The sequence below is a fragment of the Pleurodeles waltl genome, chromosome 11 (genome assembly GCF_031143425.1).
Source record: "Pleurodeles waltl isolate 20211129_DDA chromosome 11, aPleWal1.hap1.20221129, whole genome shotgun sequence".
In the NCBI taxonomy this organism is placed as follows: Eukaryota; Metazoa; Chordata; class Amphibia; order Caudata; family Salamandridae; genus Pleurodeles; species Pleurodeles waltl.
Genome location: NC_090450.1, coordinates 660768991 through 660785926, shown reverse-complemented (window position 1 = coordinate 660785926; position 16936 = coordinate 660768991).

The following is a 16936-nucleotide window of genomic DNA, read 5'->3' as shown; positions in this document are numbered from 1 at the left end:
ACAACACACACAACACCCATGTCCCAAATAAGGCACACCCGTTTCACTGATGAGGAGTTGAGGGTCATGGTGTAGGAAATTGTCAGGGTAGAGCCACAGCTGTTTGGAGCATACATCCAGCAAATATCCATTGCCAGGAAGACAGAGCTATGGCGGAGGATCATTGACAGAGTGAACGCCGTGGGACAGCATCCAAGAACGAGGGGGAACGACCTACGGGGAAGGTACATTACGTGGCAGCAAGGCACCAGCTCGCCATACAGAGGACTGGTGGTGGACCCCTTCCTCCTCCCCCACAGCTCACAGCATGGGAGGAGCAAGTTTTGGCAATACTGCATCCTGAGGGACTCACTGGAGTTGCCGGAGGACTGGACACTGGTGAGTCAATATTTACTACTTAAACCCCCCACACCTGCATGCCATCCCACCCCCTCATCCTGACTCCCATCACTCCACTCCATCCCACACACTGCACATACACATCTGACTAACCCGAATGCCAAGACCCTGCATGCTATACCAATGCATGGACAGCCCTCCCAGCCCTGCATGGACACCCATCACCAAACATGCACAGCATGGAGAACTAACAATCCCACAATACATTACCATACACAAAGGTGGCAGGGCAACAGCAACGATAGAGGGGACGCTAGTGATGTACAATTTGTCACAGACATGAAGAACAATACATCACTTACATCCCCAAAGGTACCCTAGCCAATGTCAGCAGCGAGGAATTGCCACGACTATCCAGTCCCCCAACAGCAGCTGTCCCCAGTGATGACAGTAACTCTGGACTTCAGGATCTGTATCAACTACCTGGCCCATCAGGGACCACTGGTCAGTCAGCCACCCCAGCCCACTCACAGTCCACCACAGAGCCTCCCCCATTAGTATCCAACACCACAGCACCCATCCAATGTCCCCAAACATCTCTCCCAGGACACGTCAATCAGCAGTGTGCCCACCTTTACAGGGAACCCAGTCCACACCTCACATCCAAGACAATCAGGGACCTGGGGTTAGTGGCAGTGGGCACACTGTTCAGGGGACAGAGGAACGGTGGAACTGGGACACTGGGAGGACCGCTGTGTGCCGGGAGGGGGACAGGCCCAGAGAACCGACTCTCCAGGAGGCACTCACCAATGTCCTGGCAGCTTACCAACAATCCCAGGACAAGACGGGCCAGATCCCAGCCAACATGCAGGAGAACAAGCGGCTGCAGGAGGAACACCATCAGGAGATCAGAAAGGATTTGCAGGCCCTCAACACCACCATGATCTCCATAGTAAGGGTGCTAGCAGATATGGCCAACATCATGAGGGAATGGAAAGCACACCAGCGGGTCCCTACCACTAGCCAGTCAACTGAACAGCCCTCGACTTCCACTGCAGCTAGTGGGCAGGAGGCCCTGCCACAGGACCCACAGACCACCAGCACCCCTCTCCCTGCAGAAGGTGAACCACCCCGCAAAATTTCCCTGTGACCCAGACAGAAGCCAGAGACACTTGCCAAGACTACCGCCAGGAAATGAGACTCTCCTGATTGTCCCCCTTGTGTCCCACCCTGTCACCTTGTCCACTTTGAACTTCCTTTGTTCCCCTTCCTATGGCCCCTTCAGCACTGGACCTGAGCCACAAACAGACTGGAACAATACCCTGGACTTCCCTCTACCATCACCCCATTCCAGTGCACTTATCCATCAATTATTTGCACTACAATAAACATCCTTGAACACAACTTGACTGATAGTGTTTTGTGTGATGAAAATGTGCAATTATGGAAACACTCACATCATGTGCAAACGATCTGAACACTGTGATAGCATAAAATAGCTGTCTGTAGTCATCACATCAGTACACTGTTGTTATATCACCAACATCTGAAAAATGAGAAGCCATGGGTGACAGTAATTTGAGATGCAAAGGAAGTGAATGCCATCTTTCTACAGCCACACAGACAAAATCAAGAATCAGAGGAATGTTCAGTTACACTGTTTCACCTGTGTGTTATTAGAAGTATTGACCTATAACTGATGTTCTGTTGTTGACATCCACATCCCCTGCCTCATCATCCTCACTGTCCTCAGGGTCCACTGCTGCCCCAGGGGCATTTCCAATCTCTCCCTCCTGCAAATAAGGCACATGTCGTCTGAGGGCCAGGTTGTACAACATGTAGCATTCCACTACTATCTGGCAGACCTTCTCAGGTGAGTAGCAGAGGGATCCACCTGTCAGATGGAGGCATCTGAACCTGGCTTTCAGGAGGCCAAAGATCCTTTCAATAATTCTCCTGGTTCGCCCATGTGCATCATTATAACTAGTCTCAGCCCCTGTCCTGGCATTCCTCACAGGGGTCAGGAGACATAATAGGGGTTTGGGTAGCCAGAGTCACCTGCAAGTATTGAGGGACAAACATTAGCCTTACACAATGGGATGGGGTTAATGCCAGAAGGCATACACTTACATACATTGGGGGGGTACTCAGGCTCACCTATTAGCCACACCCTGTGCCTCTGTAGTTGTGCCATCACATTTGGAATGCTGCCATTCCTCAAAACACAGGCATCATGTACTGACCCAGGATACTTGGCAGTGATGTGGGAGATGTACTGGTCCGCCAGGCACACCATTTGCACATTCAGTGAGTGGAAACTCTTCCGATTCCTGAACACCTGTTCATTATGATGGGGGGAACAAACGCAATATGTGTACCGTCAGTCACCTCAATAATATTGGGTATATGTCCCATTGCATAGAATCTTCATAGAGGCCAAGTCTTCCACCGGTGGGAAAGAAATGTAGCTGCACATGTGTTTCACCAAGGCAGACAATATCCTTGCCATCACAATTGAGTTGAGAACATTGGCTGTGACATTCCTGCTGCCAAGCCCACTGTCACTTGGAATTAACCAGTTGCCAGGAAATGAAGCACTGATAGAACCTGCACAAGAGGGGGGATCCCAGTGGGATGACAGATAGCTGATAACAGATCAGGCTCCAAAGGGGCAAACAGCTCTGTGATTTTGGCCCTGTCCAATCTATAGGTGAGTTTTATGTGTCTGCCCTCAATGTAGTCAAGTCCACAAGGGGTCTGTACACGGGGGCTTGTCTCCTCCTCCTATTCATCTGCAGTGGTAGCTATCTAAGGGACACAAGAGTGAGTAGGCTGTCACAATTTGAACAATGGAACCACCACCTTAGTGTACATAGAACATTAATGTGATGGGACAATGGGAATGGTAATGTATGTGCAATTTCCAGCAATAACGCAGTTATGGATTATCTGAATGTTGTTCACCACCAAGAAATGGTGACCGCCTGTCCTGTATGTAGGGACCTGTGTAAGTGAGGTAAGTCTGCTGACATTGGGCTTCATGGCGGAAGGCGGTTTTGCACTGCTGTGCAATTCCTCATGGGGTAAAATGGGACTCTATGGAGTACAGTGGCCAATGGGAATCAGCGACGGCGGTGACGGTGTACACCGCCGTGGGAGTGAACTCTATTTCTATCTAAAACCTCACTTGATTCCTGGTTTCCACAGGACAACACATACACTGTGTGTGCTGCTGTGACCTATGTCTGGAACCTACCATGGCTCATGTTTCCAGGGAAAGGGCCCCTGCCTTCACTTCGGAGGAGTTGGAGCGCTTGGCGGATGGGGTCCTACCCCAGTTTGGACAGCTGTATGGGCCTCCAGACCAACAGGTGAGTACACCTTGGGCACGATGCCTGTGAAAAGGTTGCATGTGTGTGCAAGCATCATGTCATTTGGGGGGTGGTATATCTGGTGGTAGTATACATGGTGGGTGCTGGGCGATGTGTGTGCCACTGGAGATGGATATGTGTGACAGGCTGGATTGTATGTGTAATGGTGTCCTCCTGTCTGTATTACCTCTGCTGGTCAGTTCCCATCAGAAGAAGGGATTGTAGCATGCCATCACCAAGGATGTGCAGACCCTGGGGGTCTACAGCAGGTGGAGCACCCACTGTAGGAATAGGTGGGAGGACCGAAGACAGTGGGCACGGAAGACAGCGGAGGCCCAGCTGGGGATGGCCTCCCAATGAGGAAGGTGTGCCCCTTTGGAACCTGACCCCCCACTTGATGCCCTGCATACTGGTGGTGGCCTACCAAGAGCTGGATGGGAGCTTGAGGGCCTCACAGCAGCTTCAAGGGAGTGAGTATACTGGGCGTTACAACAATAATTGGTAGGTGCTATAGGATCGGGGTGGTGGGTGTGAGTTAGTGGATGTCCCTTAATGCCAGGTCAGACCTTGCAGCTTGATCCAGCTCAAGGGTAATGGGTGTATAGGAAAATCAGGTAACCTAGCTAGCTTGCATTCCATGTCAGACAGGGCTTAGTGCAGTGGTCTTCAAACTTTTTAATGCCGCGCCCCCCCAGTTGAAAAATAAAAATCATTGCCCCCCTCAGAATTTTTCACAATTATTTTAGAACTATGGCAATGATTAAATAGGTCTAAACCTATTTAAACATTGCAGTTAAGTACTGTTACCTTTTTAAAACTGCAATAACATGCTTCTGCTCAAAACAAAGGCATGTTATCTGTATAATATTTCTTTTGGCCAGAGTTTGGCAGTGAAACCCCTGAAAAGGCAGTTTGGCAGTACCCGGGTCTGTGCTAGAGACCGGGGAAATCATGGGATTGTCTCCCCAATACCAGGATGGCATTGGGGGGGGGCAATTCCATGATCTTAGACATGTTACATGGCCATGTTCGGAGTTACCATTGTGAAGCTACACATAGGTAGTGACCTATGTGTAGTGCACGCGTGTAATGGTGTCCCCGCACTCACAAAGTCCGGGGAATTTGCCCTGAACAATGTGGGAGCACCTTGGCTAGTGCCAGGGTGCCCACACACTAACTAACTTAGCACCCAACCTTTACTAGGTAAAGGTTAGACATATAGGTGACTTATAAGTTACTTAAGTGCAGTGGTAAATGGCTGTGAAATAACGTGGACGTTATTTCACTCAGGCTGCAGTGGCAGGCCTGTGTAAGAATTGTCAGAGCTCCCTATGGGTGGCAAAAGAAATGCTGCAGCCCATAGGGATCTCCTGGAACCCCAATACCCTGGGTACCTCAGTACCATGTACTAAGGAATTATAAGGGTGTTCCAGTATGCCAATGTAAATTGGTGAATTTGGTCACTAGCCTGTTAGTGACAATTTGGAAAGAAACGAGAGAGCATAACCACTGAGGTTCTGGTTAGCAGAGCCTCAGTGAGACAGTTAGTCATAACACAGGTAACACATACAGGGCACACTTATGAGCACTGGGGCCCTGGCTGGCAGGGTCCCAGTGACACATACAACTAAAACAACATATTTACAGTGAAATATGGGGGTAACATGCCAGGCAAGATGGTACTTTCCTACAAACACTGACTCTGATTCCACCTCGGATGGGAGCTCCCTGGTGGTGGCGGACACCTTTGGGACCACCCCAGCTTCAGGTACAGCAGCGATCCCCGTACCAGCACCGCTCTCCCAGTAGCCACCCACGAGTTGCCCGTGCCCGCTCACCTAGGAGGGTGGGCATCCTCTTAGCCCCAGACACCTCAGGCCCTGCCCCAGTGAGCCTGGCTGCCCTGAGTGAGGAGGCTATTGACCTCCTGAGAGCCATCTCTGCAGGGCAGTCAGCCATTATGATTGCCATCCAGGGACTGGCATCCTATATGCAGCAATGCAATGCATTTCTGGAGGGCATCCACGGTGGACTGACGGCCCAACAGAGATCGTTTCAGGCTCTGGCCTCGTCTCTGATGGCAGCCATTGTCCCTGTTCCTACCGTCCTCCCTCGAACTACCACTACCCAGTCCCAGTCTCCTCAACCCCAACCCATACCAAGCACACATACAGACAACCATGCACACAAAACATCACACAAGAGTGGCACAGACAAACACAGGCAGCACACTTCAGGCCACAGGCACTCACACAAACAATATCCACTGCCTCCAAAGCCCTCCCCCTCCCCTCCTCCCTCCCAGTCAGATCTGCACTCACACCTGCATGCACTGCTTCAACAGCAATGACCACCATCACCACACCAAGCAGCACACACACCTTACTAGCAGACACCTCCACAATATCCATCCACACATCCCCTGTGACCTCTACCACCCTGTCTGTCCCCCCTCCTCAGGGACACAATCCTGCTGACTGATGAAGTTGGATTGAATATTACTATTTTAGAAATGTCACTCTTAGAAAGTGAGCATTTCTCTGCACTTAAATCCTTCTGTGCCTTAAAATCTACATATGGCTGGGTTTACTTGACAGCTCTCTTGTGCATTCACTCAGACACACCCCAAACCCAGGATACTCAGCCTCACTTGCATACATCTGCATTTTGAATGGGTCTTCCTGGGCTGGGTGGAGGGCCTGATACGTGCATGTCAAAGGACAGTAGCCTGCCCTCACACAATGGACTGCCACACCCCATACTGGGACCCTGGCAGACAGGATTGAACTGAAAGGGGACCTTCTGCACTTCTAAGCCACTCTTTGAAGTCTACCCCACTTCAAATGCACATTTGGGTAATTAAACAGGGTATCTGCCCCTACCAACTCAGTCACTTCCTGGAGAAGAAACATGAACCAGAACTTGCATCCTGCCAAGCAGACCCGCCTGGCTACTCAAAGGACTCACCCGTCTGCTTTCTGTGAAGGACTGCTGCCTTGCTGTTGCTCTGCTGCCTTGCTGCTCTTTGGCTGTGGTGAAGAAGTGCTCTCCAAGGGCATGGAGAGAGCTTTCCTCCTGTTCCCTGAAGTCTCAAGACCAAAAAGACTTCATCTCCACAAGAAGCACTCCTTGTGCGATGAAATTCAACACACAGCCTGCCAGAAACGATGCACAGCCTGCACCGCGGTGAAAAATTCACTGCATGCTGAACCGGAATGACGCAGCCCGACTTTGCATCGAGAAGATTGACACAGCGCCAGCGTAGCGACTGGAAATTCGACTCGCGGCCCACCGGATCGATGCATAGCTGAGCTGGGACGACGCAGCCCGACTTCTAGAGAGAAATCAGCGCAGAACCTGCCGTGCGGTAGAAATTTTGATGCAACGGCCACCAAATCAATGCACCCCCTGTGACTTCGTCCTGCCAGCGCAGGAAATCAACACATCATCCCCAGGGCATCCAAAAACCCCGCAACCCGAAGAGGATCCATGACCGAGCACCAGAAATTGACGCACAGACGTCCCTGCGTGAAAACTAAACAAGGCATTGCTGTTTGCAGCCCGAGAAATCAATGCACACCCCTTTGTTTCCACGCATCTCCTCCTCTGCAGTCCTTTGCAGAGATTTTGCATGCAAACCAGCTACTTTGTGCTTGAAAGAGACCCTGTTTGCTTTTAAAAGACTTAAGACACTTTATATCACTTTTTCAGTGACATCTCAACATTTACTTATTGAATTTTAATAGTTTTTACCTGCATCTTGTCAGATAAATATTTTCTAATTTTCTAAACACTGTGTGGTGTATTTTTGTGGTGCTATATAGTGTTATTGTATGATTTATTGCACAAATACTTTACACATTGCCTTCTAAGTTAAACCTGACTGCTCAGTGCCAAGCTACCAGACGGTGGGCACAGGATAATTTGGGTTGTGTGTGACTTACCCTGACTAGAGTGAGGGTTCTTGCTTGGACAGGGGGTAACCTGACTGCCAAAAGACCCCAGTTCTAATAACCACCAATGAATGGAAAGCTTCCCACACAACCACCAATGAAAGGCAAGAAGCCCTCACCTCCAGCTTAGACACTGCAGCCCTCACCTCCAGCAGAGGCTGCCCAGGAGACACCTCCCTCAGCGGAGACACACCAGCCCTCACCTCCAGTTTGGACACAGCAGCTCTCACCTCCAGCAGAGGGCATGTAGGCCACCCTCCAGGCACTGTTGTACATGGAGCCCCTCCAGAAGCAGTGGGAAAGTTCCCCCCTCCAAGACTGTGACCCTGTACTCCCCAGCATTGGAAAATGGGCATGGAGTCCCCTCCAGAACCAATGGGCAAGTTCCACACTTCAGCTGAGGTGCCCCCATCTCCCTTCCCCCTGAGGTACCTGCCCACTTCCAACATGTTGCCCCTGCACAGTTTAATGCCGATATTGTCAGGATCAAGTTGGGGCTTGGACAGTGCCCTGTGGCCATGTGGGCCTTTTGTACGTTGGACTGGGCATTGGCCCTTTATGGAAAATTGCTCATTTATTTTTGTTTCCACTTTGGGGAATATGGTGTCCGTTGCCATACAATTACGATATCAATTCTGCATTACTGTTGTCCTTGCATTATTATGTGTGTCCTGTGACATCGTTTTTCATCTGCAGCTGGTTGTGTGTATGGTGTGTCTATGAATGGTGTGTGTTGTGCGTGTGTGTGTCACTCTCTTTTTCCTCCCTGCCTTCCTTGTGTGCTAGGCGGCTGTACTCATCGCCATCGTCTTCATTGGTGTTGGTGTTTCAGGTGGAGCATGGCGTAGAAGAGCATTGGGAAGACTTGGTGTTCCGGTTCCATGATGGAGTTGATCTTCTCTGTGTCTCTGTTGGTGAGTCTTTGGTCTTCTGTGTTCTGTTTACACCAAGCTTTTGATGGCATTTGTACCGCCCCGGAAATTGTGGCAGTTTTCTGTGTCATGATATGGTGGGCAGTACCTTGTCTTCTGCCTGGCTGTTGATGGCTACGGCCGTGGTGAGTGCTGTTAACACCCTGGTGGATGGTGTGGTACATTGGCTGTCTATGGGAATTATCACCGCCATGGTCATAATTTGGCAGTAATTACCACCAGCCTGTTGGCTGTATTACCGCCACTTCAACAGTCACCGCCAATGTCCAAATGACCACCTAAGGCTGAGGTAAAACTGTAACGGAGGCCTCCCACTCACTGTAGCCGACCAGGGCTCCATCGCGGTCAGTCTAAAATTTTGCCTATGCCCCTGACGAGTGCGACCAGATGTCCAGACTTGCACTTTTGATTTCTATGTGCTAGAAAACATTTAGGGGGTCATTCTGACCCTGGCGGCCGGTGGCCGCCAGGGCCATCGACCACGGGAGCACCGCCAACAGGCTGGCGGTGCTCCAACGAGCATTCTGACCGCGGCGGTTCAGCCGCGGTCAGAAGCGGAAAGTCAGCGGTCTCCCGCCGACTTTCCGCTGCTCGTTTGAATCCTCCATGGCTGCGGTGCGCGCTCCGCAGCCATGAGGATTCTGACCCCCCCTACCGCCATCCTGTTCATGGCGGGAAAGCCGCCATGAACAGGATGGCGGTAGGGGGGGTCGCGGGGCCGCTGGGGGCCCCTGCCGTGCCCATGCCAATGGCATGGGCACGGCAGGGGCCCCCGTAAGAGGGCCCCGCAAGGTATTTCAGTGTCTGCCTTGCAGACACTGAAATACGCGACGGGTGCTACTGCACCCGTCGCACCTTCCCACTCCGCCGGCTCGATTACAAGCCGGCATCCTCGTGGGAAGGGAGTTTTTCCCTGGGCTGGCGGGCGGTCTTTTGGAGACCGCCCGCCAGCCCAGGGAAAAACTCATAATACCCTCCGCGGTCTTCTGACAGCGGAGCGGTATTATGGGGGCGGAATTCTGGCGGGCGGCCTCCGCCGCCCGCCAGAATTAGAATCACCCCCTTAATATTTAAAAATTCATATCTCTGGTTCCCTTTATTGGATTTTTGTCATCTTAGTGTCATTTTAAAGATAAAATTTAATCTACTTTTAGAAATTGGTATGGGAGTTTTTGGTATTTTGTGTTGTACTTATTTACTGTTTTGTGATTATTAAATGCTTTACACACCTGCCTCCAAAGTTAAGGTTAACTGCTCGCTGCCAAGCTACCAAGGGTCGAGCTAGCATTAATTTACTGGGACCCTGACTGAGGTGGATTTGTGGCCTATTACTAAGTGTAGGTACTTGCCTGCCCGTACCAATAATCTACTTTTCAAAATGCACTCACAACATAATATAAAAATATCTTAGCTCTTTGCTTTCCATCATCAGACAGCTGTCCTTGCAAACCTAAAAAAACAAAGATACATACAGTTTAAAATTAGGTAGTGAGTGTCACTATTTTTGAAATAGAAAGCAGACAAAGATGGAGAAAGGCAGAAAAAGGTGATATTTAAAAAAACTGCAACATTTAAACATAGAGTGTGGTCATCTTGGACTGAACTTTGGGGAGAATATGACATACTGAATGCTGTTATTTGCAGGTTAACAAAGATGTCCTGCTAATCACACCCAGAAAGTCTCAATCATGATGAAGAAATTGTGGAACTTGATGATGTACCTTGATTCAAGTCTCCTTGATATCAGAATTCCATCACCCTCTCTCACATCTGAATTCACGCTGTTAAAACATAGAATTTCATAAGGTGGGCATTTATAGACTGTTCACTGTCAAATGTCTAGGAACAGAATTAAGCTTGTCTATATAAGTGATGCCTCTTGTGAATTCCATGAATCTTTTTTAGCTGCATGAATGGTGCTCCTTAGGTAAAACTTGTTGCAAGGACATTTTAGGCACTACACAGAGGAATCTGAATTGCATGTTAAAGGTTTACGGATTTCAAACTCCCTCCCATCAGGGGTGAATCTAATAGTTTTGGCCTTGTCACTCTATATGCATGCTTTACAGTTTGTGCAATTGAAAAAACCTTGAATTGAGTTTGTTTTTGGTCTACCATGTGTTGTTGTGTTGTGGCATAATACATCACTCAAAAGTTTTACTTTTTCCTGTATGTTTAACGGAGATACTTGGCCAAGTGTTTGACTAACATTTCATCTTTCTGTAGAATAGTCAAACATTTCTGCAAGGCCTGTCTAACTTCATGTGAGGCCAGTAGCGGCTCACAGCACGTGGCGGGGGTAGGGCAGGGTGGCACGTGGGTGGAGGGAAGGTGAACAAAAATTAATAATTAAGAAAAAAAACTTACCTGAAAGCACCGCAGCCGCCATCACCACCGCACAACTCCTCTTTCCTTATCTGCAGGCAGAGGCTCCCATGCTGCTGTCATGCTGCTGACAGATTGGTCAAAGTGCCTGATTGCTGGGTTGGACAGAGCTTAATGTGCATGTACGTTTCACCTGCTCAACATACATGCATACTGTGGGGGAGTGCTCTGTGCTCCCCCTCTTTGCTTGTCACGGCCTATGGCCCCGCCCCTTATACAATACAGCGATAACATACATAGTTTATTATCGTTGTATTGTAGAAGTTTGGCTGCTGCTGCTGCTGGGGGAGGGTTACACTCCTCTGCCCAAACGGTGTAGCCGCCCCTACGTGAGGCTCTGTTATAGGTGGTGATATATCTGATAGAAGAAGACTCACTATCTGACTTCTGGTTGGCCAAAAATTAATATTCCCTCTTGATTCTTCTGACTCTCAATAGCTGACTGTATGTTCTGTCTTAAATATTCTCTTTCCTGAAATCTGCAAATCATATTTGCAGTTTCTTTAGCAATGCATCCTCGAAGCTGCAGTTCATTCTGGCTTAGAATATTTTCCCTTAAATAATAATTCATAATAAGACCAAAGATGGCATGCAATAAACTATTGCCAGTCGCTTTCTTCCTAAGCAAATTGGTTTCAAAATTATTGTTCTTAACCTCTAGTTATAGATCTAAAAATTCATTTGTTGTTTGGCAATCTGACTGGTGAATTGCATATCAACAAGAAATAAATTACTTGATCACTAAAACAGAAAACATCGGAAAAAAAAACAAAATGTACAAAACAATTCTAGAAATTAAAGAGAAATAAAAAACATAAATTATATAATTTTTTTTTTCAAAGGTTACTATTCCCACTCCAGTTTATGCAACTGAAGGGAAATTGTAGGACTAAGGAGGTTACATTTATTGCTCTCACTCCAGTCAGCGCAACAGTAGGGAAAGTATTGGACTTTGGAGGAGTTACATTTACTATTCACACTTTAAACAGCACAACAGTAGCGACCACTGTTGGACTTTGGACAGGTTAGATTTAGGATTCCCTCTCCATACACCTCGCAACAGTAGGAAAAGTGTTGGAGTTTTAATTGCTAAAATGTAATATTCCCACTCGAGTTTGTGCAAAAGTAGGGAAAGTACTGGACTTCAAAGGGGTAATATTTATTATTCCCACTCCATTCTAAGCAACAGTATGGAATCATTTCACTTCAAACATATCGCATATTTGAATAACCAGATTAATTTAGAATAAATATAAAATTGAAATTAATGTAAACATTAATAACATATATAAATATATATATTTTGAACATCAAATGCAATTTAACAATTTTCATAAATGATAAAAGATATAATTAATTGTTGATTATTATTTACTTAACTTCCCATCTTATACCCCTACAAATCCAGCAGCCCACACCTAAAATATAATTAAAATATGTAATTAATAAACAATTCACATGATTAAAACAACAAATATTAAATAACAAATTCGTAATTTATTGTTAATTAATTATTACATTATTTACTTCCCATCCTATACCTCTACAAACTTAGTAAGCCACGCCTAAGCTGTAACTGAAAAAAATCTGGTTTGCATAATATATCTAATTAATGATCTAGCAAATAAAAAGTAATACATTGATAATTATTAATTAACTTTCCACCCAATACCTGACAAATCCAGCAGCCTGCACCTAAAATATAATTAAACTATATAATTATAGCACAATCTGCATAATTAATAATCAATTCAATAATTATTCATAAATTAATAATTAATTATTGATTTTTACTTAATAAACTTCCCAACCTCTACACCTACAAACCTAGCAACCCAGGTCTAAAATATAACTAAAATCAATCCATATTATATACTGAACATAATTAAAACCAATCACATACTTATTTAAAATGAATTAATGATTACTTAATTAACTTCCCAGCCTATCCCCTTACAAGCCCTACAATCAGCTACAACACTAAAAACTACTATTAACAAGTAATTTACAAAATGCTAAGTCACTAAAGGTAGCCAATGAAGCTCCTGCAAATGTGGAGCAAGTGACAGATGCCTAGGCAATTTTAAGAATAGCATTCTGAACAATCTATAATCTATTCAGCAGATAGACAGGCCAATGCACTGGATATTAGCATAATCTATGTAAGACATAATTACCGCATGGGTTACTGTCCTCTGTGCCTGGAAAGTAAGCAGTCACAAAACATTTTAATGATCTTCATAAGACAAGACATGGCTTGACTAAAACAGAGATCAACAATTGAATGGAGAGGTTAGAATCAAACTCAAGCCCTAGACGCCATGCCAGGGTGGAAGGTATTCAGCCCACTCTGGCCAGCATTCCTGGTCCCAACATAATGTGGACCCACTGTTTTTCCAGTGTTACATTGAAGGTTGCTCGGCCCTTGCCACTTAAAACCTGCTGCCACACAGTTCTTAAATGGTTCACAGGACTCCGGTGTATCCCTGTCCATTTTTTTTAATGAACTTTATTGCTGTTAATGGACAGGATACAACCAGGACAGTGTGGAGAACAGTCAACATATGACATGTTATCATTTTGCATTTCTCAGTTTCTATAAGCGTACATGAAAACATTTGTTCCAAAGTCAGTGTTAATGCATTGCCTAATGTGTGCATCAAACAAAAAGAGAGGATAACTTTACGGGGTCCACTTGTATATACCTGAGAAGGAGAAAAGGTGAGTGTTGTCACAGGATAATAACAAAAATAGTTATGACCAAGATACTATATTGGTAAGAGAAAGGCTAAACAACTGTCTGTATACCAACCCAAAAACTAACAACTAAATCCCGTCCATTCCCTCCCTTCACTCCTGTTTTCAATCCTGGCCAGTGGTGCAAGATAATTATGGGTAGTACTTCCATGTCTGCGATGTATATTTCTGCTGTCTAGGGTTCCTCTGGTCCCCACCCCAGCTACACCAGGGTTCACTCATTATGTCATGTGAGCTCAGCCCCGAGAGGCAGCCAGTCCCTGCAGTTCCTTCAAATTTAAACAACATGGTGGGCCAGACCCTCATGTCGCCTTCTAGTTTCTCGTCCCTGCAAACATGCCTCATGCATACCTCCTCTACAACTCCCCATTCAGAAACATCCCTCAACCATTTTGTACAAGTATACATTATTGGGTGGAGCTATTTAATTGCTATGCAACTTTTTGCCAATACTAGGCCAAGGAGTAAAAATTTCGGACTCAATTGTATTCTTTGCAGAAGAAGGAAGTAGACTTAGCAATACCTGACAGATCTCAAGTGGTAATACCCACCCAAGTCCCTGCTTATATTTTGCAACATTTCCTGCCAATAAGTGGCTAAAGAGGGGCAGGATCATACCATATTTATGAAGTACTCTGTTGAGGAATGACAGCGTGGACAGTTGGCCGGTCTAGTGGCATATATAACATATAAGGTTGTAGAGTGAGGTATGTTTGGTGTAGGTAGTTGTACTACAGTAGCTTGAAATGTGCGTTGGAGCTACCTGTCCTAATCCCTTCATTGACTTTCACTCACTCTCTAGCCATTGAGGGATTCCCCTCGAATGCCCTCTCATTTGGTCTGTATGTTAAGTGTCTGTGGTGCAAGTCTTCACGGAGCACACTGGAGAAGTGGGAGATCAGCCTATGACCATGAGCCATTTCTTTTAGTGCTGTCAGGATGCGGGACTGGGGTGGCACATTAGGGAAGGTTGGTCACACCGTGCGGGCCGTAGTTGCAATTTCTATGTATTGGGGGTACTGCTCGAGCCCAGGGAAAAATGTTCTATAGCTTCATCACATGTGATGAACTGTCATTCGAGGTAGAGGTCCCCCATCATGTTCCAGCCTCCATCCCTTAATTTTTGCATCAACATTGAGGTGGCTATTCGCATGGCTGCTGATGCAAAGGGGCATGTCTGGGGCATATGGTACAAGTTGACTCACGCTCTGGACAACACCACTCCTGAACACCTGCCATCAGGAGACTGATCTGAGAAAAGTTAAAGAGGACTTGCAAGCCCCACATTAGTAGGTACGGTAAGGGCTTTCCCTGATTAGTACCCTGTAGTAGCTGTTTTTTCCAGGTGTCCTGTGAATCCAGCAAATGAACTGTGTGCTGAGACTGTGCTGCCATTTAGTAAAATTCCAAATTCAGCATCTCCATACCCCCCTTGCCCCTCTTCCCCTATAGCATGGCCAATTTGTTACGTATTCGCTTATTGCCTCATAAGAAATCCACTATAAGGTTATCTATGGTGCAAAAGTAATGCAGAGGAATTGTGTAAAGGGTTTTTTGAAGTACAGGCATTTTGGTAAGATGATCATTTTCACAACTGCTATCCGGCCCATGGGGGATAGGGGTAGATCTCTCCAGAATCAAATTGAGGCTCAAAGTCCTTCCTCCACCTTCCCCACATTTAAGGCTAGGTAAAATAGGGCCATATGTGTCAAGTGGGCACCTTAAAACCACACAGCGCCAGTCATCCAGGGGTATCACACCCTAGGAAGCTCCTTGATCCGGACCCCTGCCAGTTTCCCCAGTCGAAACAACTTAGATTTCTCTGCGCTGATGCCGAGTCAGGAGATTGCTCCGAACTCATGCATGATATTAGGTTAGATCGGTGCTGAATAGGCCGTTTGTCTCAAGAACACTAGGGTGTCATCCATGTACATGGAGATGAGAAGATTGGTCACCCTGGTGAAATGCCCCAAGGACCCATTGCCCTGTGCAGGGTCTCTGCAAGGGCAAGCAGGAAGGGTGAAAGAGGGTACCCCTGCTCAGTTGGAAGGGCTCAGAAACCACAGCACCCAAATGCACCCTGGCGAAGGACTTGACCTAGAGAAGATGGACCCATTGGATAAATTTAAGGCCTAGGCCTATTTTACGTAACACTCACCATAGGTAGGTCCAATTTAGGGAATCAAATGCCTTTTCTAACAGTGTTGGGGCATAAGCATCATTTTGTACCTGCGGGTCATGGTAGATGTCAGCCAAGCATCATAAATTATGATGGATGTTCCATGTCGGTATCAAACCCAACTTGTATTTATGGAATAAAACTGGCAACTGTGGAAGCAAGCGTGCCACCAGCATACTGCTGAGAAGTTTTACACTGATGTTCAAGAGAGATATCAGACAATATGCAGAGGTGTGCATTGGGTCCTTACCTGGCTTTGGCACCATGACAAATAATAATTTTTGCATGGTGGCTGGTAAGCCTCCTGCCTGTAGAGCTCCTTTGTATACTTCCAATAGCTTGTCAGCAATAATTTTTGCATAGCTGTGGTAAAACTCCAAAGATAGACCATCGCTATCCGGGGCTCTCGAGGTCTTAAGGTGTCAGATTGCAGTGAAAAACTCCTCTCTGAAGAGCAGACCATCCAACGCCTACCTGACTGTGGCATCAAGACTTGGTAATGGTATATCTGCTAGGAATTCCTGCAATCTATTGGAGGGAGGGTACAGCTGTTCCTGATATGTATTCTGCAGGTAGGCAAAAAAATGGCATTAATAGCCTTCTGCATAAAGACTAGGATTCCTGTGTCATCATAAGTGGTCAGGATGGGGGACCAGGAAACATCTTGGCGGATCAATTGGGCTAATAATGGCCCTGTTTTATCACCCTGCACATGAGACTCTGTCTGTATAAGTATGTTTCTCAAGCCTATGCCAGTCGTCCAGCAACTCAGCCTTGGCCGCATGCCATGGCAGCATTTGTTGCGGGTAAGAAGGAAGCATTGGTTCCAATTTCTCCAATTGTTTTTCATGTTTACAAATGTTCTGTAGCTGACTACGTACCCTATTTGATGTTTTAATACCCCTTAGAACAACCTTCAATGCCTCCCAGTCCAGTGCCTTGGTGCTTGGTACTTGCCAAGCCCTAGTTGTCAGCAAAATAATGCACCAGCATCTCGTTAACCATCACTTTAAAGGGGTG